Here is a 24,634-nt window from a genome sequence, read left to right on the forward strand (position 1 = left end):
GTAATAAGGTCTAACATGTCCTTGCATGTGGTTTTCCTTTTAAGCCGTGCTTTAGACTCCCCCCGTGTCATCAGGGCTACTCATCAGAGAGATTTATGTCAATGCACATTAATGGGAGCAAGGAAGACATCGCTTAAAGATTACTTTTCTTAATCTGCTTCTTGCTGTGATCAGTCGGGTCCTACACACTCTTCTCCAAAAGTTTGAACACTTGAGGTCAACAAAGATTTCAGTTTTATGCTTCTGTCTGTGTTATTACTGTATCACATGTTTCACTTGAAAAAGGTGTCTCATTAGTAGAGACCAGTGATAAATTAAAGGGAACCTCTTGAACCCTTGACTTCTACACCGGAGTCCGCTTTGTGTTGGCCCATTTGTGCCATTACACAGTAGGGTCACTCAAAATCATTACAATGTTGCTTTGAGTGATCACAGTTCTATCCTGATGGGAGCGGACTTTTCCTGCATAATAGTGCTCCCATCCATAGTGCATGAAGCGTCACTAAATCTTTGATTGACTGATTTTAGCTTGTTAACCCTTTATAATATGACCTGTGACTAAGAGCTGAATTTCCATGTATGTTACCTGAAATTACAATGTAATTATATTTTTCTACTGATACTAGAATAAGATGCTAATAATACAGGTTTTTACAGGAAGGAAGACATTTTGGACTGCCAGTAATTGTAGTTTGTGTGTAACTTCAGGTATTTTACAGGAAAGGAAAAACAAATTATAAGTAATTTTAGGTTGTCATGATCCTGGGTCTTTTGACCCAGTGTTTTGTGTTTTCTATTATTGTGATTTTGGTTCTGTTCTTCCTCAGTTTAGTGTTTATTCTTTTCTGCCCGTGTATTCCTGTGTCAAGTCCGTGTTTCCTAGTCTGTGTCCTTGCATGTGTAAGTTCCTGTTTTATTGTGAAGGTCTGCGTCTCATGTGAGTGTTTTCAGTTTGCCTCCCTTGTCTCGTCACGTTTATCACTCCCAGCTGTGTCCCCCACTTGTGTGTAATCTCCCTGTGTTTCTATGAGTGTATTTAAGTTGTGTCTCCTGTCATAGTAGTTGCTGGTTCGTCTGCGTCTCTCCGTCCGTTATCCCGTGTACTTCCCTGTGCCTCCCTGCATCTTTGTTTATGGTTAGTTTTGTTAGTTTGCCCAGTTTAGGTTTTCTTGTTTCACGTTCACCCTCGCCATTTCTACATTTGTTTATTAAACTCACTTGCACCAGAGCTGCCGCTTCCTGGGTCCTAAATCATTCACACACAGCTTGCTCATGGCAAGCCGTGACAGTACGAACCAGCCACCATGGAACCAGCGGCACTGAATCCATCCGAGGAGCTCCAGGACATCATTTACAATGTGGAGATTCTCCTCGGGCTGTGGTTGGAAGGGCCTCCGGAAGAGCTTCGCCACGCAGTTGAAAGCCGGCTACAACGGCTCTTTTCCGGCCTTCCATGGTTATTGGAATCACTTCCTCCGACCATGCAGGCCTTTCTCCAGCACACACCACACCTTCTCCCAGCCACTATTGCCTCGCTGCCCGACCCACCGGATGTGGTTTTGCCTGGCCCGTCGGAGCCGTCTGTGGGGAGGAAACGACGATCGCACCGCCGGCGCATCACCCCACAGCCAGACGTTGGGACTTCTGAATTGCCGGCTGTGTTGAGTTCGCGCCGACAGAAATGCAGCTCTGTGCGGTATGACTCGCAGTGGCGGCTTGTGTGTTTACATCAATGCGAAATGGTGCAAGAACTCTGTGCTAGTTTCTAGTTATTGCTCATCGCTGGTGGAGTTTGTGACTGTTAGATGCAGACCTTTTTACTTACCACGGGAATTCACCACTGTTTTCATTATCGGAGTGTACATTCCACCTAGCGCTAATGCTAAGGAAGCGCTATGGGAACTGTATACAAAGATCAGTGAACTGCAAAATACACACCCGGATGGACTGTTTATTGTTGCTGGAGATTTCAACCATGCAAATCTCAAGTCAGTGCTTCCTAGATTCCATCAGTATGTGGACTTTGCAACGAGAGGGGAAAACACGCTGGATCTTGTTTACACAAACATCCCCGGCGCATATCGGGCAGAGCCTCGACCCCCCCCCCCCTCGGCTACTCAGACCACATCTCTGTTATGCTAATTCCAGCATACAGACCACTCATCAGGCGATCAAAACCGGTTCTGAAGCAGGTGAAAACCTGGCCAGCAGGAGCCATCTCTGCTCTTCAGGACTGTTTCGAGAGCACTGACTGGAACATGTTTAGGGAGGCTGCAACTTACGGCGACTTCACTGACTTGGAGGAGTACACGTCATCAGTGTCCAGCTACATCAACAAGTACACCGATGACGTCACTGTCTCCAAGACCATCATCTCACGACCCAACCAGAAACCGTGGATTACTGCGGAAGTGCGTGCACTTCTGAGGACCCGAGACTCTGCCTTCAAAGCGGGAGATAAGGTGGCGCTTAGAAGAGCTAGGGTCGAACTTTCTCGGGCCATCAGAGAGGTGAAGCGCGCACACACCCAGAGAATCCACAACCACTTCAAGGACAGCGGCGACACACGGCGCATGTGGCAGGGCTTACAAGCATTCAACACGATCATCCCCCAACAACTGATCGGAAAGCTGAGCCTGTTGGGCCTGAACACCTCCCTCTGCAACTGGATCCTGGACTTTCTGACCGGAAGGCCTCAGTCAGTACGGATCGGGAACTGCACTTCCAGCACCACCACACTGAGCACTGGGGCCCCACAAGGCTGTGTACTCAGTCCTCTGCTGTTCACACTGCTGACTCATGACTGTGTAGCAACACACAGTTCAAATCACATCATTAAGTTCGCTGATGACACGACCGTGGTGGGTCTCATTAGCAAGAACGACGAGTCAGCGTACAGAGAGGAAGTGCAGAGGCTAACGGACTGGTGTAAAGACAACAACCTGTCTCTGAATGTTGACAAGACAAAAGAGATGGTTGTTGACTTTAGGAGGACACGAGGCGACCACTCACCGCTGAGCATCAACGGCTCCTCTGTGGAGATCGTCGACAGCACCAAATTCCTGGGCGTCCACCTGGAGAAGGACCTCGGCTGGTCCCTCAACACCAGCTCCCTGCACAAGAAAGCCCAACAGCGTCTCTTCTTTCTGAGAAGACTGAGAAAGGCCCGGCTTCCACCACCGATCCTGACCACCTTCTATAGAGGAACTATTGAGAGCATGCTGAGCGGCTGCATCACTGTCTGGTTTGGGAACTGTGCCATATCAGACCGCAAGACCCTACAGCGGATAGTGGGAACAGCAGAGAAGATCATCGGGGTCTCTCTCCCCTCTGTTGAGGACATCTACACCTCACGCTGCATTCGCAAAGCCACCAGCATTGTGGCTGATCGGACACACCCCTCTCACACACTCTTCACACTCCTGCCATCTGGAAAAAGGTACCGAAGCATTCGGGCACACACATCCAGACTGTGCAACAGCTTTTTTTCACAAGCCACCCGTCTCCTCAGCAAAAAGGGACTGACTGATAAACACACACGCACGCACGCACGCACGCACACACACACACACACACAAACATTATCACTCAGCTTAACTCAACTACCTCAAAACATTGAGACTGGATTGACTAATCAACACAAGCGCAAACACACTGACCTACACCACCAATCTATCGTACACACCAACCTGTAAATGCTCTTTTGCACAATATTATTACTGGACTTTTTGCACTAACTTCTTTACTTCCTAATTTCTGCTGCTACACTAAGGAATGTTTACTGTTCCTCCACTACCTCAACTCATCATCACAAAACCTTATTATGTTACGTTGTGTTTTTTTGTCACACTGTCACTTTGCTGCTCTTGTTCGCACATTTGCACGTGCACTTTGTTGTCTGCTGTCTGTTAACAAAAAAAAAAAGTCTTCCTTAGATAGTTAGATAGTTAGTTTTTGTTAATTTATATTGTAATTCATGTTAGGTCAGTCTGTCTTGTCTCTGCTAGCCAGCTAACTAGGCCTCTTAGTTAGCTAGTTTAGAAGAGGTGAGTAAGTGACGGAGCAGGTGAGTAAGTGACGGAAGTGACGGACAAGGTAAGCGACTCATGTTGTAACTGACGTCAGACGCCGGAGATTTTGGCGGAAAATTAAAGCAAATGGTAGTTTAGATTTGAACAAATTCATTTAAGCTTCAGCATTACCAAATACACTTATCAATTGTCTTATAACTAACACTATTTGTCTAAATAATCTCCAACACCCTGGAGAACAACGAGGAGAGTTTAGAGACTCTCCAAGATTACATCGATCAGTGCTTTCAGGATCTCGTGATGAAGAAGACCCCGTGTGCAGCTTCCCCGGCCAAAGCTGAGACGCCGTCGTCGAAAAGACAACGCCCGGCAGATTCCCCCGGCTCAACATCGCCAGCCGGCAAAGATATTGCCGACATATTGGAGTCAATCAACAAGCGATTGTCCAGTTTCGACGCAAGGCTGTCCTTGGTGGAGATTCTTCACCGAGAATTTAAATGCTTGCGAGAATCCCTGGAGTACAGCCAGCAGCAGGTGAAATGTCTCACAGATAATGTTACCCAGCTCAATAGAGAAAATAAAAAAATAAACAGTTATCGATCTACAAGCTCGTAGCATGCGTGATAATCTGGTATTTTCTGGTATTCCAGAAGCCGCTGGAGAGGACGCGGAGACCACGGTAAAAAGCTTCATCAAAACCCACCTGAAGCTGCCGGAGGACACTGTGAAGAACATCGTCTTCGATCGGGTACATCGCCTCGGCCCCATTCGGGCTACGGCCGGGAGACCACGTCCTATCGTGGCCAAATTCGGCCACTTCAAACAAAAGCAACATGTGAAAAGCCGCGGCAGGGAATTAAAAGGAACGGACTTCAGCGTGAACGACCAGTTCCCCAAAGAGATCTTGGAACGATGCAGGGTCCTCTTCCCAATCCGACGCGGCTTCATCCAGAAGGGCTCCCGCGCTGTCATCGCTGTGGACCGGCTGTACGTGGACGGACAGCTCCACCGCGACCCCAACATCACTCCGTGGCTGTATTAACCTCACACCAGATAAGAATCAGCTACACCATTTCCCTATCCACTCACACTAACTTGCATTAACATCTGTTTAACTTACCAGTATCAAATCGCATCTTAAAGTGTGATTTCATAGCAGAATTAACACCGTCACTCTCCGTCAGTGATTTAATTGGAATGTTTACGTTTTGTTTCTGTTTTTTTTTTCTTCTCGTTTTTTTTCCCTCTCTTTTCCCCCTCTTGGTTTTATGCTGCTCACCCCTGTCCTTGGTTTCTTTCTTTATTCCTTTCACTGCCTCGATCACCTGCTTCGATACTCATCCACAAACATCCTTTATTTCGACACATACGCACCATGCGCTCAACGGCAGCACATTTACATCAGTCAGACAGCGCACACAGTCATATAAGATACACACACACTTAAGCCAAGCCTACTCATACACTCAAAAAAATAAGTCATTGGATGAACTCAATTGGACTGATGGCAGGTTTTCCACGTAATACATCTATTTTGGTCCAACCTAATCTACATACATCATGACAATTCAATTAAATTGAGTCAGTAGAACACAATTTCGTAAATACTGCTAAAATGAAAAAAAGTACATTAAAATGATGTGAAAGGTTTTGGTTGGTCCAACTCAATACAATGTCATTCACTTGAGCTAGATTTTCATTGCATTGAAATCATTATTTTGAGTTCAACTAAATCATAATTTTCATTACCAGAAAACTAATTTAATTATTAAAATAATGACAAAATGAATTTGTTTTTACAACTCAGGTTTATTCACTTGAATTAAAAGCAGAAACAGAATATTTTGTAAATAAACATACATGTCACATGGTCAAATCAACCTTAACAAAAATCAAAGTGCTCACAAAAAAGTGCTGACGTACATTTGTAATGAATGTCAAATCTGAATAGCACACACCTCTGTACTACTAGGCAATACTGAAAACAAACTGGAATCTGTAAAATCAGATTTCACTTCAGAATCATTGTATATATTTATAGTGACACTTGCAAATTCACAATGATAACCTACTAAACATTGCAATTCACACCATAGTATGGCAGTCACTGAAGATTTGAAACAACCCAACAATACATACATACATATATGTGTGTGTGTGTGTGTGTGTGTGTGTGTGTGTGTGTGTGTGTGTGTGTGTGTGTGTGTGTGTGTGTGTGTGTTTTCATGACGAACATTTTTCTGTTACCAAGGGGGAGGTATTTTAATAAAAAAAAAATCTTTCAACTTTACTTCTCCAAAACCAATTACATGTAAACATTTACAAGCTTATAAGAACGGGAAGACCAACTTTAAAACACTGGAAGACACAAAACTTGTCAACATTTTTCTATTACCTTTGCAAATCCCAAAAGCAATCAAAAAGAAAATGGTGGTTACAACCATGAAACTTTTTCTGAGCTAAATCCCCAGTCCTTTCATCCATCTATAGTAGTACAGATTAAAGGTCACATCACTCACAACATAACAGCAGACAAAAATAGACAACTTCCATTTGGCCAAAAAAAAGAAAGAAAAAAAGGTCACAGTTTGAACAAAAGATATAAAAAGGCCAAAATCAACTTTTGTGCTGGGTCTTGTTTGCCTAAGCAAACATCTTCATTTTCATTTGCTGCATCTTTGTACTGAGCCTTTGTCCATCCAGATTCATCAAAATCTTCTGACAGAACTCAAAAGTGTACTTGTGGTCATTTGGATAGCTCAGATCAAGTGCATAAATCAGTCCAAAGAGGACGATGAATGCCATGATGACACTACCGAGGTTGTTCATAACTGTAGTACCTTCAATGACAACTCCAACATCCTCTGGCTCCTGAATGCCTTCTCTTCTGATGGTGTAAATACAGTGACAGTTGCTGCAGTGGACCTCAACCGTTCATCCTCAGTGGAGGAGGTCTGAAAAACAGGTTGTTTCAGGTTTAATGGTAAATGGTAAATGGCCTGTATTTGTATAGCGCTTTTCTAGTCCCTAAGGACCCCAAAGCGCTTTACACAACCTGTCATCCACCCATTCACACACACATTCACACACTGGTTTAAGGGCTCTGTCACTTGGAAGGGGACATATTATGCAAAACTCAGCTTTTGTATCCTTTTGTGCAGAAACATAGGTCTCTACCGCCTCTATAAACACTCCAAACATAAATAAAACCCGTCAATCTGTTTCCTATCAATAGTTTGGGTTCAGGTATTATGTACCTCCCTTTGGGAGGGGCTTGATATAGAGCAGGAGCTCCTCCAGTGTCTATCAGTGTGTGTATGTGTGTGTGGGCTGGGTCAATTTCCCTTATTTCATCACAATTGGGAACCTTTTGAAACAGCTTGTTTTATGCACATTATTCCTGAAACCAGGAGATTGCTGTAATGGCAGTGACACTAGTTAGTGTCTTGATGCAATCTGCTGTGTTCCTTATAATGAAGACTTTTTACTAATTGGCATAATAAACTGAACTCCATTGGAGTGTTTACTTTCTGAAGTGCCTTGAGATGACTGTTGTTGTGATATACCGCTATATAAATAAACTGAATTGAAACACTGACAGAAAATGGATGAATGTTTTGTCCACATTTACTGTGTTTATAGAGGCAGTAGATACCTACATGGCAGCACCAAAAGAATGAACAATTGAATTTTTGCTGAAACCGTCCCCTTAAAAAGTGCTCTCCAGTGCAAGTTTCAACAATGACTATTAAGAATAATACTATTTCACAATTATATTGTCTCTTTTGAATATATGAGGATTTTGTGTGCGATGAACCTAACTCAAATTGAATCTAGAAAAGAAAGTGTGATAAGCGTACCAGATACTCCTTGAACAGTAGGTCTGGATCTTCATTAAAGTAGATCACCAGGCTTTTAAGAGTATGCTCCCTCTTTATGTCGATGTCATCATACTAATGCAAGGGTGGAAAAAAAAGGGTGAAAAAAATGGAATTGATTGATTGCATTTAATTGATGGGTTTATCATTAGTACCAACCAAACTACTGATCGCCATGATATCCTTGATCTTTTGGCCCTTTGCTCCTTTGCTCCCCTGAAAAATTTGCATCAGCTTGTCTGTTAAGTTGTCCAGCTGAGCCAAGAACTTCGCCTGCAGGGGTTTTGTAGTGATCTGCAGGAACTCTGCATTCACCTGGAAATAAAACATACATAAATATAGTAAACTAGAAGTTTAAATACAGACTGCTGAATCAACACACTGAAAGTTGCTAAACATTTGAACCATCAGTGAAGTTTGTCAAGACCTAAACTGTTTTTAGCTGAGTTTAGGAATATATCGCCACCTGTTGCTTTGGCATGTTCCTAGCAGCGTTTTCCTTCATTTTTGCGTTTACCTGTGGACGGGATTATTTTTTAAAACGAAAACGGAAAATCTCCGTTTTCAAAAATACCTGTGTAAGTGTGGACGTAGCCGAAATCTTTTATAATAAGAAATAGGTTTGAACGTCATGGGAGTGCGCATTGTGCTGCCTGCAGTTACTCTTCCGGCCACATGGTTCGCTTTTGGTAGCACCCTCAGTAAACTATGTAGTGCTTTTAAAGACACCTCAAAACGATACTTTCTACTAGAAAATAGCATATAATAATAAACACAGAATACCATATTTTTAGATTATAAAAAGAAAACAGTAAGAAAGAAGTTAGCTATAGGACATCATCTTTCATTGAGCACAATGGCTAGCTGCTAATAAGCTAGCACACGCTCCGACTTAAAAGTTGGCAGCTACACAATTTCTCCTCTAAAACAAGGCACTTTTGAAAAGACCTGGCTATATTGTCAAAAAAAATAGTTTTCAAGCAGAGAAGAGAATGGTAGCACCACCAAAAGTTCAAAAAACAACTGTTACAAGCTTCTATGATAAATAGCATTATAGATTTAGCTGATAAAGAAATACACAATTGGATATATGGAAAAATAATATGTTACCTTACCTGAAGGTGTAGTTTTATCCAAAAAGTACAGAGAGGCCAAGAGCAGCTGCATTCATTTAGGTGATCCTGAAAGAGCGCAAAATTTTCAAAGAAGGCGGACCGTTGTGTAACTCAGTAACTTTGTGTTCTTGTGACAAAGACTGCTTTGAGAGAAAATAATTTAGGTTCACCACACGAATAATAATTGCAGTAACGCTGGAGTGCTACATTTGCGTTGAATGAGATTAAAAATAATGTTTAAGCTTAAAGAGGGGCTTGAATTGATTTCTTTGAGTTTACAAATACTTAAGTGCAAAAATGTACTCCTCCTACCCCCAGTGCCCCAACAAACTCATTCATTTTGTGTTCAGAATCAGCCTCTGCTGGTTTTGAATAATTTTAGGTTTACACAAAGAAAATCAAATTAATTTGGTATTTTTTAATTGCATTTGTGAACAACTAACATAATTTGCATGTGTTCTTTGAAAGGAGGACCTGAATCTGTTTTTTGAGTGTATTAGTAACTATGCATACACAAAGTCCGACTCAGGGAGCATCTCGCCACACATTTTTTCTCTCTCTCCTTCTCTTTATTTATGAACAAGTGACGTATTCTCTCCACCTGTCTAAGCAACGCACACAGCATACATCCCTAGTTATACACAAACATCTATGGGTACACTGAGGTTCATTACATGGAATATAAATGGAGCTGGCTCCAGAGAAAAGAGGTTAAAAATATTTAACCAACTCAAAAAACTACAGGCAGATGTTGTCCTTTTACAAGAGACCCACAGACCTCTTAGAGGTTCGAATGAACTTAAAACACCTGAGTTTCCTAATGTGTTCTCAGCTTGTTATAATTCTAGACAAAGGGGAGTAGCAATTTTAATACATAAAAATATTAATTTCACAGTACTCGATACAGTTATAGATCCAGAGGGCAGATTCTTAATCATTAAACTATCTATACGTGATAAAAAGCTATGTATTGCAAGTGTATATGGTCCAAATGTTGATGATCCCTCATTCTTTCACGGTTTTTTCAGTGCACTCTCTGAACACTTAGATGGCACACTTGTTCTTGGAGGCGACCTCAACCTTGGACTAAATGAAGACATGGATAGGCTCAATACAGCGGGAACTCAGCGTAATTGGCAGTCCACAAATATAATCAAACAGTATATGAGCGACTTTGGTCTTTGCGATGCATGGCGCTCCCTTCACCCCACCAGTAAGGAATATACTTTTTTCTCAGATGTCCATCACTCCTACTCTCGTCTGGATTATTTTTTGGTCAGCAGCTCACTGCTGAACGACATTTCAGACACTGAGATTCACCCTATAGCTGTCAGCGATCATGGTCCTGTATCTTTAACACTAATGCACAAGAATAATACTACGCCAAGAAAAAACTGGAGATTTAATAATAATAATAATAATAATAATAATAATGATGGATACTTAAAGATGAAGACTTTATTAAATATTTTAAAAAAGAGTGGACTTCATATTTGAACTATAATGACACTCCCGAAACATCAGCTTCTGTTCTATGGGAAGCAGGGAAAGCTGTGATGAGAGGTAAAATAATTTCTTTCTCATCACATAAAAAGAAAAAAGAAAACAAAAATATTCAGGAATTAGAAAAAAACATCAAATCACTAGAAGAAGCCTACGCGTCCCACCAAGATCAGGAAACATTGAACAAAATACGCAAAACAAAACTAGAATTAAATGAGATAATTGATAAAAAAACAAAATTCTTAGTACAAAGACTACGCCTACAAAATTATGAACATGGTAATAAATCCGGTCAATTTCTAGCAAACCAGCAAAAAATAAAAAAATAAAAAACAACTATATGTGCTGTTCAAGATTCATCTGAGAACACAATATATGAACCGATACAAATAAACAACATTTTCAGGGATTTCTATAAAACGTTGTATTCACCACAAATAAACCCATCTAAAAAAGAAATTGATCAGTTTTTGGACAACATAACTCTTCCAAAATTATTGGACACTCAAGTAATGGCACTGGATTCACCACTGACACCAGGTGAACTCCAGGAAGCCCTGATAAGTATGCACAATAATAAGGCTCCAGGTCCAGACGGCTTTCCTGCAGAATTCTACAAAGAATTCTGGTCGATTCTAGCACCAGTTTTCCGCGGCTGCTGAGTGAGCCCTCATCTGGGACTCTCCTCAGCTCTTTCTGGGACAGTGGCGCAGCTGCCCCTCTGTTGGTCTTCCTTGGTCTCTTGTGTTCTGGGGGCCTCTGGATGGCTGGAGTTTTGATCTCCTCCACACCTGCTTCACGCCCTGGAGGACGGGGCTGTGGCCCCCCCACACCCTCTAGCAGACACACGGGTGATCACACCCACAAACTACACCCTTTTTGGCTCCTACCTCAAAGCACACTGTGTTCTGTTGATCTTATGTGCTGCACAATAATGTTTAACATTTAGTATTTACTATCATATTCCCATATATCATTGTGATGTTGTTTATTCTATTACTCTTGTTCTCTTCTGCTTGCTTTCTTTTTTCTTTCTCAGCAGGTGATCCAGGTGATTGATATATGCATTTTTTTTCTCTGCCCGTTCTGTTGGTTTTTGTCTTTTGCCCTTCTCCCCCGTCCCTCTTCTCAGCTGTTTCTCTTTCCCTCTTTTTTTCTCCCCTTCTTTCCCCCAGTCAAGTCTGTCCCGTATTCAGTAAGTGAAAATAAAATAAACAATAAAAGGTGAATCAAATGGACCATTACGGCAAGGCTGGGATGGTCAATTTGGTAAAGTAAATCCGTTGGGCATCTTTCTTTGCCTTTAGACAACAATTCTGATGCAAAAGAGCCAAACGGGACAGGCAAAAAAAAAAAAAAAAAAAAAAGCTAGTTTAGTGTTTTCTGTTAATTTATGTTGTAAATTTATTTTGCATGTAGCACCTTGGTCCTGGAGGAACGTTGTTTCGCTTCACTGTGTACTAACTGTATATGGTTGAAGTGACAATAATAATAAAGCCAACTTGACTTGACTTGAGGACTCTTTTCCTGTTTTGGACTGTGGAACTGTTTATTCTGGGGCTGTGTTTTGTGTGGCAGCTACTAAAGTGAACGGCTATTCACCTGCTCAGCAGCCTTCGGCTCAGCTAGCTGCCCAGCCTCAAGCTCGTTTAGCTGCCCGGCAGCCACCTTCCGCTCAGTTTTCAGTGTCAGCTGCTCACTCGCCCTTAGCTCAGTCTCCTGTGCCTCCACTGTCTCCTATAGTTCAGTCTCCAGTGTCGCTACCTGTAGCTCAGTCTCCAGCCTCGCTGCTACCCGTAGCTCAGTCTCCAGCCTCGCTGCTACCCGTAGCTCAGTCTCCAGCCTCGCTGCTACCCGTAGCTCAGTCTCCACCCTCGCTGCTACCCGTAGCCCAGTCTCCACCCTCGCTGCTACCCGTAGCTCAGTCTCCACCCTCGCTGCTACCCGTAGCTCAGTCTCCACCCTCGCTGCTACCCGTAGCTCAGTCTCCAGCCTCGCTGCTACCCGTAGCTCAGGCTTCAGTGTCACCGGCCTCACACATTCATTCAATGCAGGGAGAGAATCACATGATAACCTTTGGTGTATCTCATGAACTGTAACTTCCTTCAGGGCCTCCCCAGAGGCAGGGTATCAGCCCTGAGCTGACTCTGGACCCCTGAAGGTTAAGCAGCTCCCAGAAAACTACACCGCGCCAGCGCTGTCTGGGAGGAGCCAGTGCTCAGCACAGCGCCCATTGCCTTCGTGTCTGCCAAAGGACTCCGTGCCTGCTGGCTTTGTGATAGCCTCTGCTGGAGGGTCCAAGGGGCCCGTCCGGCTTTCGTCTCGTGTCTTCGCTGGAGGGTCTGAGGGATCCGTCCAGCCTGCAGCGCCACCGTCTCCGGCTTCTACGCCATCACCTGTGGCGCCACCGTCTCCAGCTTCCACGCCGTTGCCTGCAGAGCCATTCTTGCCTGGTCCAGCCTCAGAGTCTTCATCCTCGTCTGCAGCAGCCTCATCATCCTCGCCTGGTCCAGCCTCTTCTTCTGCCTCTGCCTCGCGTGGTCCAGCCTCCGTGCCTTCCGCACAGTTGGCCTCCGGACCAGTTCTGTCGTCATCGCTGCCGCTGCCTTCCACCCAGCTGGCCTCCAGGCCCCCTTTGCCTGAGTCGCTGCCGTTGCCTTCCGCACGGTCGGCCTCCAGACCAGCTCAGTCACCTCCTTCGCCGCTGCCGCTGCCCTCTGCACGGCCGGCCCCCTGAACTGTTCGGACTCCTGTGCTGTCGGCCTCCGGGCCGGTCCCCTGAGCTGTTTTGTTTTGGACCTCTGTGCTGCTGGCCTCCGGGTCGGCCTCCTGAACTATGTGTCGATCACCTCCTGAGCTCCTGTGATCTGATGGACTTCCTGTTTTGGACCTGTTCACGAGCCCTGTGTGTTTTTTATGGATGTTTTGTTTTGAACTCTTAGTGCTCCTGTTTTGTTTTGCTTTGTTTTGTTTAGGACCCAGGAACTTGCCCCGGCAACCCGTGACATATATAGCTTTAAGTAGTGCATAAATAATTTTAAGAAGTGCATAACTTCAGTTATTATACAGGAAAACAGACACTAATTAATAGATTGCATTTACATTGCGCTTTTTGAGACCCTCAAAGCGTTTTACAATTCCACTATTCATTCACTCTCACATTCACACACTGGTGGTCTGGTCCATTGCTACAGGCCATTCGATCCCTATACGACCGTTGCAAGAGCTTGGTTCGCATTGCCGGCAATAAGTCGGACTCGTTCCCGGTGGGTGATGGGCTCCGCCAGGGCTGCCCTTTGTCACCGATTCTGTTCATAATTTTTATGGACAGGATTTCTAGGTGCAGCCAAGTGGCGGAGGGCTTTCACTTCGGTGGCCTCAGAATCTCATCTCTGCTTTTCACGGATGATGTGGTTCTGTTGGCTTCATCGGGTGAGGGCCTCCAGCTCGCACTGGAACGTTCGCAGCCAAGTGTGAAGCAGCGGGAATGAGGATCAGCACCTCCAAATCTGAGGCCATGGTTCTCAGCCGGAAAAGGGTGGAGTGCCCATTCAGGTCGGGGATGAGTTCCTGCCCCAAGTGGAGGAGTTCAAGTATCTCGGGGTCTTGTTTGCGAGTGATGGGAGAAGGGAGCCGGAGATCGACAGTCGGATTGATGCTGCAGCCGCAGTGATGCGGATGCTCCGCCGGTCCGCCGTGGTGAAGAGAGAGCTGAGTGTAAAAGTGAACCTCTCACTACATCCCTACCCTCACCTATGGCCACGAGCTGTAGGTAGTGACCGAAAGAACGAGATCGCGGATACAAGAGGCAGAAATGAGCTTCCTCCGAAGGGTGGCTGGCCTCTCCCTTAGAGAGAGGGTGAGAAGTTCAGCCATCCGGGAGGGGCTCAGAGTAGAGCAGCTGCTGCTCCACATCGAAAGGAGCCAGCTAAGGATGCCTCCTGGGCGCCTCCTGGGTGAGGTGTTCCGGGCATGTCCCACTAGGAGGAGGCCCCGGGGCAGACCCAGGACACGCTGGAGAGATTATATCTCTCAGCTGGCCTGGGAACGCCTTGGTGTTTCCCCGGATAAGCTGGAGGTGGCTAGGAAGAGGGAGGTCTGGGCTTCTCTGCTTAGGCTGCTGCCCCCGTGACCCGGCCCAGGGTAAGCGGAAGAAGATGGATGGAAGGACTATTCACCACTTCCCACTAAGAAGAAAACGTAAACACCAACAAAACACTACAGGGCACAGGCCCATGTGATCTCTGGAGTCACATATAACTTGATTTTTTTTTCTTTACAAAACACTGTTCAAGCGTCAATCAGACATTTCAAAATGACTCTGATAAAAGTTCAAAACGTGAATTAACGTGAATAAAGAAATTCCACAAATTACCGTTGTTTATACTTTATCGCTGCTGAAAAGTACTTAAAGTATCATTATTTCTTCTTTCCTGTACAAACCTGTAATATTACCCTTTTATCTACTACTGAGTATGCGTGGGTAAATATAATTGCATTGCACATTTAGGTAAAATAAAAATGCCATTTAATTATATGTGGATAATCTAAGGCATCTACAGTTGAGCTCTCAACCCAGCTGAACACCTATGTGACATTTTGGACTGTCAACAAAACACTAAATGAGGAAATTTGATTTAGTAGAATGATGTTCTAGTCATCCAGCTGAGCTTCAGACACTTTCAGAATGAGTGCCAAGCATACTAAAGCTGTTCTGGGATCACATGTTGGCCCAACACCTTTTTAAGACATTCCATGTAAGTTTTCCCATTGATTTGTCACACGTCTGCATGTGCAGCAGGATTTGGAAATATTTTGATTAAAGTGTGAAAGCGGAGAGGTTACTTGATTATTTTGGCTCGCTACCATCAGTCCAATCTGAAACGGCACCAACACAATTCTGCTAAAGCACACTGGCAAAAATGTACAAGTAAAATGTAAAAAAAAAAAAAAAATGAATAAATGAAAAAGATTTTTAAAAAAGAAGCCAGTTTATTCCAAAATGTTAATTTATGAATAGCCCAACCGAAAATATTAAATGTCACAGGAATAATTTTAGGAACTGGAACTAAATCTTTTGTACATAAATAAAGTATTGCTTAAATACTTTTAGTTTTGTTTCTGTTTAATCTGAATGAATAGATCGGGATGACAGAATGGTTTCTATTACTGTTTTAATAACTAGTCCTCTCATTACAGGATTTTTTTTATTGTGAGTTGTCGTTCAAATCAGAATTTGTCTTTTAACCCAAAACATTAATTAGTCCATGAGACCATTCCCTTTGCTGTATGTAAATAGCATTCGGGACTGGCCACAGTAGAGCTCTTCCCTGAAACATTTTAGATGTATGGGTCTCTCAGGAGTATTTAAATCCAACCCAGATGACTGATGACCACAGTTGCCACAGAAGCCACATGACGTGTCCTTTTTGGTCAAAGCCAGTGTTGCATCCCTTTGTAAAAGCAAAGATTTGGTAAATAAGTGCAGTGAAGCATTGAAGATAAATTGTTCCTATCACCCAAATTCATTTATCTCTTCTGCTTCTGATATATGTAATTCCTTATCTACAAAAAGGGGCATTATACAACTCTGAAAAGACACTCTGCATTTTTACAGAGATGATGTCCACTTGCAAGGTCAAGTTTTTCATTTCCAATCATTAAAAATATATGTGTCAAAACTATGGAGGCTTTTTATTCCTGCTTGATGCACTCGCATCTTCTCTTCACATCTTAGCTCCTCCCAGCCAGGATCACAGAGACGGAGAGAGAAAGAGATGTAAGAAAGGGACGCGTAACTGCCGAAAAGAGAAGCTACAGCTCCGCTGTATCAGTCTCGAATTACGTCAGGTACACATAATGTGCTGCACAGCTGGATCACATGTCAAACCGAACAGCACAAATGTCCCTGCAGCGTAAACATCTTTGGATGAATGAAACGTTTCGCCCAGGCAATTATTTATTTTCAGATTTTAATCATCATTTAGCGTTTCTTTTAAATATACTGGATCTCTGTTATTTGATATACATTTACAGGCTGTTTATTAGCTTCCTTTATTGTCTTCATAAATTAATACACATAAGAATCTATATCAAGAATGCAGTTTTAAAAAATTCACTGCTGCTCTTTATGTGATGCTACAGGACTTTATATAAATTACCTTATATAAATTAATGTATTAGATTTATCACACATGTGAGAATGCAATATTGATGAGCTACACCTTTGTTTCCAGAAGCCTCGCTGCTCCTTGATGGTGGAGCTAAAATTGTTTCTATGTTCCAAAGCAGAGAATTACTACATCTTTATTTTCTTCAACAGTTGAATTAAAAACATAATGCAGAAGCTTAGAAAAAAAAATTTTTTTCTTGAAGTGATTGCCTTTCTAAAAATCCTCCCTTGCAGACAGGCCCGTAGTCAAACATATCACAACTGCATTTGGTATTAATTAGAGATGGACCGATCCGATATTACGTATCGGTCCGATACTGACCTAAATTACTGGATCGGATATCGGAGAAAAATAAAAAATGTAATCCGATCCATTAAATATCACGAAAGCGCCTCACAAAACTTGCAACACGCCGTAACTCACCTCAAAACGTTAGCATGTGGAGCAGTATGCATCACGTGATAGAGCAGCTGTGGCATGCAGGACCTGTCGGTGGTCTGGATAGCATTTGGAGCTTCACTAGCAACCTGGCATTTCATCTCCGACAAAGTTATCCCGAGAGAAGTAAAGCAAGTGTGTAAGTCCATCTCTGAATGTTTGTAAAGCATTCCCACGTTAAGCTTAACAAGCGATATATGGAGCGACTGCCTCTCCGGCTGCTACTTCAATCGTGAAACTGCTTAATGATCAGCTGATCGGCTTTTCTGTCGCGAGTCTGTCTCTCTTGTTTGTTTTTGGCCCACTTTGCACCAGAAAGAGGAAACCAGCGGCTGAACAACACCCAAAGTTTTAATCTGATGTAAAATGTATAGAAGTCCATTACTGTATATAGTAACTGTTAAGTCTAATATAGTACTATATATAAGCTATAGTAGTTTTTCCTTTGGGAAGGTACCATCTGTGCAGTCTGCAGTTCTGTTGAAGAAAGATGTTGAATCTATTTAATATTTCTTGAAAAATAATTGATTTCTGTGCATTTTTTTCACACTGCATCAAATTAAGGTTGATTACGTCGATTAAGCATCATGAGGTGGAGCGTGAGGGGTGGTTCCCTATTTTTTATTTATTTATTTTTGTTGTTGCTGGGAGTTGGAGCCCTATTAGTTAGGTTGCTTAATATTTACGCTAAGTACTAAATAAAATAAAATACCAGAATAGGGAGGATGGTGTAGGTTTAAGTTTATTAGATTGATCAGTATTGCTGAACTATGAAATTTTTTTTTTTGCATACAGGTATAACAGAATAGCTTTAGTGTAGTTGTTGTTTTACACTTGAGTATGAACTTATACAAAATGCAGCAAGATATTTAAAAAACAGTTTTGTTGATTAAAAAACACTATATCGGATTCATATCGGTATCGGCAGATATCCAAATTTATGATATCGGTATTGGACATAAAAAAGTGGTATCGTGCCATCTCTAGTATTAATATACTCCTTCCAATAAAAAAAAAAAACAAATTCTGTCCAGGTAGTGTTTGAAATAGCACCCGCTGGAAAGATAGAACAATTTAATCAGGTTTTTAAGATTTAAATTAGAGATGTTGGTTATGTGAGTCATTCAGAGTTAAATATTAGTTCAAAGATGCTTTTTCAAATGCATTCACTTTAATTCGTTTAACTGTCTGGCCAGCAGTGACTGCATTGTGCAGCATGTTGTTTCCAATAATCCTGAAAGCCAGCCAATCACTTATTTCTGTCCTGAATAGAAAAGGTGGCTTATGTAAGCGAGCTAGTCATCAGAATGCATTTCAATAAAGAAGCAAAGGACGAAATCTCTAATATTAAAAAAAGAAGAAGCAGCAGTGGCAGTAGCAAATACAATACCGTCTTTACAATAATGCATAAATCATGTTTGGACAGATTTTGAATAGAGTAACCAATCAGGTCATGGCCCTGTCTTAAAAGTCGCTGTTAGTGTACTATTTGTTGCAAATCAGATTTGTGGGCTTGAGGGATGTGAAAAAGTTGTTACTCCTTTTCTGGCTCTAGAGGAAGGATGAGGAGAAAGACGGGGGTTTATCAGACTTTGGTAGCCTGGGGCTACAGGCTCGTACCGCCACCGGTTGTGAGCATAGGGTTACTTCCATGAAACGTATGTGCTGGGTCGAGTTTTGGTGGTAAAGTTGCCTTGCAAGTGAGGTAAGTGCCACATTTTAACAAGAAGAATGGAAGTTATGCTGTAGTTGTATGTTGCTTTATTTCTTTGACTAGGAGAGCAGCATTGAGTCTGCAAAATCCCCAAATTAAATATAATAATTGTGTTCCCACAATGAATGTATACAAAATATTATGTAGCCAGAAGAAGAATCAGCTCCTGGATCACTGCATGTTAAATGGTAAATGGACTGGTTCTTATATTGTGCTTTTCTACTCTGTGTAGGCCTTCAGCTTTCGCTCTTAGACTCGTACTTCATTGTAGCGCTGATATGTTCACTCTTAGGTTTTCCAGACAGTCCTGTGATGTCATATGATGCCTCAGTGGCCAGTTGACCAGAGAGGTGACACATCCTAGCAGCAAGCAAGCAAAAGAAATTAAAAACATGTAGGTGAATGTATGATTTGTGAACATCACACCATCAGAGATCACTAATAGAAGTGTTGTGTTTTTAAATAACAAAAAAGAACAAAAAACTATTCGGAAAATTAAGGAAGACTTATTTTAAAAAGAAATTATAACTATTGAGCCGTGGGTACGGAAATTAGTTCATTTGAATCCTTTATTTTTGTGACAAGCTGTTTGGATATTACACTTTTTAACACGAACAAAAACACAGTGGAGTGTAAAAACCGGTTGGAGACTCTTGTCAGCCTTTATGTGGAATTAAACCAAAATAGGCACAAAACTGTCTAGACAGAGCAAGAAGAAGAAATCTAATACTCTAGCAACGAATACTCAACAGACAAATGTATTGTATGTATTATATTTGTTTTATCTTTGCAGTCTTCCTGTCTTTCTCTCATTCTTCTCCTCATTGTTGTTGTCACAAAACGAATGTGTAGACTAATGAGGTGTAATTTTTTAGAAAAGAATGCTTAGTACAATTTTAGGGGATTATACCTTTTATAACACGGGATTTAACGTTGGCTTAGACAGAGGATTAGTGCGTCACATTTATCTCACACTTGTTAGGCCAACGTTTTATTTCCTGTTATTACAGGCAGTTTTGTCTAATTGTATCATCTGGTTCACTTGCTATCGTGTGGTCAGCACACTTTCAGTTTGCCATGAACAAAAGATGCATCCACGGCATCGCTACACATGGGCCGTTAAGGAAAACTTTACTGCTGTCTCTATGACCAGTTGCAGAATATTTACTCAGTCAGACTCCAGTTTTACAGCTCCCAAGCTCAATTGAAAGTGCATTTAAAAAGATAATGGTCCATGGTGCATAAAAAAAAAAAAGGGGGGGGGGCAGGAAGTTCAGCAGGTTTTGTTTGGTCTGAAAGAATCGTGTCTCTTTGCAGAGATGAAATGTAGTTTGAGAGGATATCGCTTACAGATGTTCACTTTATTGTTCACATCTGTATGATGTGATATCTGCGAATCTTTCAGTCTTCCACCTCCAAAGAAATATGGGCTCTGTGGGATCCGGGATCTGATTCCTGGCACCTGGGAAGTGATTCCAGCTGTTTGAGTCCGTGTCTGTAAATTGCAGGTTTGCAAGTTTTTATAGAAATCCTCGTCGCACATTTACGCTACTTTGTCTACAACACACAATACAGATAAATACAGTTTATACCACTGTTTTGCTGTGTTAAACTTAAGTCTTTTCAACACTGAGACTGCAAGGACAAAGATAGTCTGACTTTTATTCCTCAGAGTCAGTCAAGCACCAAAAACACAGAATGCAACATTTTCAATAATGCAAGAAAAAAAGCCTCTTTCAAAAGGTACATCTGTTTTCACAATCTGTGTGCTACGTCTCCTGACAAGTAAACTGAAATGCATGTGTGAACTTGTCTGTGTTCCTCTAAAAATTGATAATGCACTCAGCATCTAACTTTGATGAATATTTTGAATATTAAATGGTGGCTTTTAAATGTTTCCTTTTTGAAGGACGCGGTTCAGAATTCACATCGGGGATTGTGCTTTAATACTCCAAAGGGCAAAAACATGTACCAAGTTTTGCTTTTACTGAACACTAAAACAAAAAATAGCACCAAAAAAATCATTTGGGGTGACAGTTGATGCAACTGGCTCATGACCAATAATCACTTGATGACCTGACAAAATTCTCTATTTAAGCAGGTAAATTTTAGGAGAAAATTCCCACCATTGTTCTTAAACAATCCATTCTGACAACTAATATAAAGTTCTCCGTCTTCTTTTACTGCAGAAAATTAAATACCCTACATCTGTCTGTGACGGTGACATTATCACGGGGTCCATCGTTCTCTATCAGGTATGCTTCATAAAAAATTCAAAACACTTTCCAAGTCAGTTGTAGCCTGCGGCTCTCAAGGTTTGTCTTTGTAACAATTTGATAATACTGGCCACACTGTATTGTGTGTCCTTGAGCACCAACAAGGACGGCAGATTTGTTTCCCCGATCCATACAGACGCAAAGGAGGAAGAAATATATATACTCCGCTAGCAGAAAGGCTCTGCAATTGTTTTGAGTGACAAGGTTGACAATTCTCAGAGTGCATTATTAAATATAACCTTTGAGAGAGGTGAAAGCACAATGGAGCGAGACATTTGTTAAAGCAGAGGTTGAAAGTATAGGAATGTAACAATAGATGTATTTAATATAATCAGCTGCCATCCAGGAGGCAGAGAAAATGAATCATGCAACCATTACATAATGCAATGAAATGTTATTGGCTATATGGAATTCTAATGCACATGAATAATATGTAATAGTTCCTGCTTTGTAGCCTACTTATTGTGTTTGTATGCACATAATAATCCCACTGTTAACCCTTTCACTATTTGCTACCAGAGCAGTTATCATGGCAACTGATGACTTGCTGAATCCTCTAAGTAAGCAGCTTAGGGAGCGCTGTGTGAGCCTACGGTAGCTGTAATCTACTTACCAATCAGAAATAGGATTAATCTCCAGCAACAAAACAAAAACACATAGAGTAGCTTGGTGAGGATGACAAAACAATGTTGCTTGTGTATCTTTGAAACTTATTAAGCTTAGAGAATGATATATGAAACATTTTTTCACATATCCCTTCCCCGCATCCGTTCAAACTCTCCCATCCTTTTTCTCTTCTTAAGCTTATCTCAACTCTAAGAGAAAACTTCTGGGTTCTTGCTTTTTACTCCCACTCTACACATTAGAGTTTACCACTCTGCTTATGTTGCTGTGCATTTAAACTGTTCTCGCAGCCAAACTCTGGAAAAATGTAGAATAAGGTCAGAACGCTGGCCCAAGGTGCTCTTTCCTACATCTAGCACAAAACAGGAGATAGGAAATGTTCCATTAGGTTTTTTGGCGAACCACTCAGCAGCTTGGAAATCACAGTGCAGTCACCTTAGCTATCTTCACACTGGTGCAAAATTAGACTTCACACAAACTTTATATAAATACAGAGCCGACAGAATTTGTGCTCTCACATACATCTCTGTGCAGAAAAAGAGATTAAAGTTGTGTTATTTGATGTAATTACACTTCCCAAAATCTTAAATAAGTCTGATTGTGAACTCAGCAGTGCTGTACAGCAGGTTTATTGCAACCACAACATGGATCTATTAAAGCTGGCTACAGTAGACTGTACAGTCATAATTATTTTTTTCCACTGGCTAAAATTGCCAGTACCACCCATATGGAAAAGATATATATACATCTTATAAAGTTTGTATCTGTCTTGTGTGAAACTTGCATGAAAAGCATATAAGAGTGAAAACAGATATACGATCCCTTGAAAAATTATATAATGAAACTTGCATGTTTTGGATACTTACTAAAACAATATCTGAAAGTAATGAGAAAGTGGCCACTTTCATGAGTGAATCATATATGTTTTTACCATTTCTTTTTCATATGGGCAATGCAGGGTTAAGTACTTTAACAGTTTATTTAAATATGTTAATTATCAGCTGTTGTCACTTTTTGACAAAACATCATCACTGATTTGATTGTCTGATGGATTTTTAAAATACTGTAGTATATTTATGCTAGTACACACAGTGTGGGGCTACTCTGTCTGCACCAATGTCAACATCTGTGGAAGAAGAAAGCACAAGCAAAGTTTGATTGTCTCCATACATGTCCCTGTCATTGTCTGCCCACAGTAGCTTTTCTGGAAAAAATACACAATTTTTTAAAAAAAAGCAACCAAAACATGTGACACCACAGTTAAGTGTTCTCTGTCCTTTACCTACCGATATCTATTTATCTGCTTAGAGTGCAGAGCCAAAAACAAAAAAAGAAATCAATGTGGCTGAGAGCAGTTGTGAGGAGCTGATCACCTTTCGTCAAGCTTTGTTCTCAATCAATGAGTTTGATGTTGGTTCAGTTGCTGGGAACGATTGACTGGTGGAAGACGTAATTGGTCTCATTTGACACTGAGGCAGGTTGGATTCAGGGCAGGATAAGTGCAGTACAGGATACAGAGTGGATCGTATGTGCACTTGTGTCTCGGGGAACGAACACAATATTCCACTTGAGTAAAGGACAGACCCCAGGCGCTCGCAAACCTTATCACTTTGATCCATTCTTTTTTTCTTCATTTCTTTTGAGGTTAAAATCCGTCTGAGGCTGGATTTGTATCACTTCATGTATTCTTGGCATCCAGTAAGGTTTCAAAGAGAGCAATATTGAAATAGAGTACAGGTTCAAACCTGTTCTCAAAAACATATAGATATTTATAATTCTTTTATTGAAATTCTGTGCAGCTTTGTTGGGTTATGAAGGAAGGCTTATGGTGTTTTACAAAAGTTTTGAGTTTGCGCTTTGTTCTAATCTATGTAAATGAGGACCGGCTGTATCAGCAAAGGTCACGGTGTTAAATATCGGATTCTGAGAGGACAAAGTAATTATAGTTAGGGCTGCTCAATTAATCGAATTTTAATCACGATTACGATCTGGGCTTTCAACGATCATTAAAAATGACTGAGCCGATTATTAGCCCCTCCCTCATTTATCCGCGACACCTTAAAGGCCGGTCCGTGAAAATATTGTCGGGCATAAACCGTCCGTGGCGCAAAAAAGGGTGGAGACCGCTGATTAAGAGGACCCGAGGGAAGCTCGGAAAGCTAAGCAGAAGTTATTTGGAGAGTGACTGCCGTTGGTTGAAAAGAGTTAAAAAAAAAAAAAAAACTTCAGTGGTGTTGCACACTATTTTATATTATTTTTTTAAAGTCATTGTTAACCCTTTAAAGCCGGTCAGAGCAGCACGCTCCGTGTTGCGTAACTATTTTTAAATCCCTGTAGAACCTGAACCGCGTAAGCTAGCGCAATAATTTGTTTTGCATATGAAACCGGAGGAGTTGTACTTACATCTGATGCCATCAGCTTGTCCTCGGTCACGGTTTCGTTCCACATAAAGCTTTGCAAAAACTGCATAAAAAGCGCTTGCAGGAACAAAAACATAATATTCCAGAAACGCGCTTTGCCGTTCCTATCAGCTGTTCGTAACACTTCCCACAGTGAAATGATGCACCTGCTGTTTTCTTTGCAAATTTGCATCATAGGATTGTTTTTTGTTTTTCCTGCAGTATATAAAAATTGCTGTATCTCCAAAATAAAACTATGAAGACACTCAAAATAAATTTCCTGTGGTGGGAAACTATTTTTTGCAACTTTATTGTATTTAAAGTTTTGAGGGATAAGCCTCTTAAATTTCTCCAAGTAGAAATATATGTAAACAAAACAAAAGCGATTTTCAATTTTTTTTGTAGTTTATTGCACTTTTTTGCAATTTATGTAATTACTATGCACTTAATGCATACATATTATTAAAATATGGGCTATAACAG

General features: G+C 41.5%; 1 long non-coding RNA gene across 1 annotated transcript; it reads right to left on the minus strand.

Annotated features, from left to right (window-relative positions):
- Positions 1-7,842: 7,842 nt before the first annotated feature.
- Positions 7,843-9,481, minus strand: LOC147313682 (uncharacterized). Its single transcript, XR_015124977.1, has 3 exons — positions 9,025-9,481; positions 8,069-8,224; positions 7,843-7,984 (listed from the first exon to the last, which is right to left on the minus strand). It is a non-coding gene; the product is annotated as an uncharacterized LOC147313682 (long non-coding RNA).
- Between the last annotated feature and the right edge of the window lie 15,153 nt (positions 9,482-24,634).

This window comes from Aulonocara sp. 'chitande type north' Nkhata Bay, linkage group LG15 (genome assembly GCF_057382095.1).
Source record: "Aulonocara sp. 'chitande type north' Nkhata Bay isolate Kocher_YH1m ecotype deep benthic linkage group LG15, A_spYH_male_GT1.1, whole genome shotgun sequence".
Taxonomy (NCBI): domain Eukaryota; kingdom Metazoa; phylum Chordata; class Actinopteri; order Cichliformes; family Cichlidae; genus Aulonocara; species Aulonocara sp. 'chitande type north' Nkhata Bay.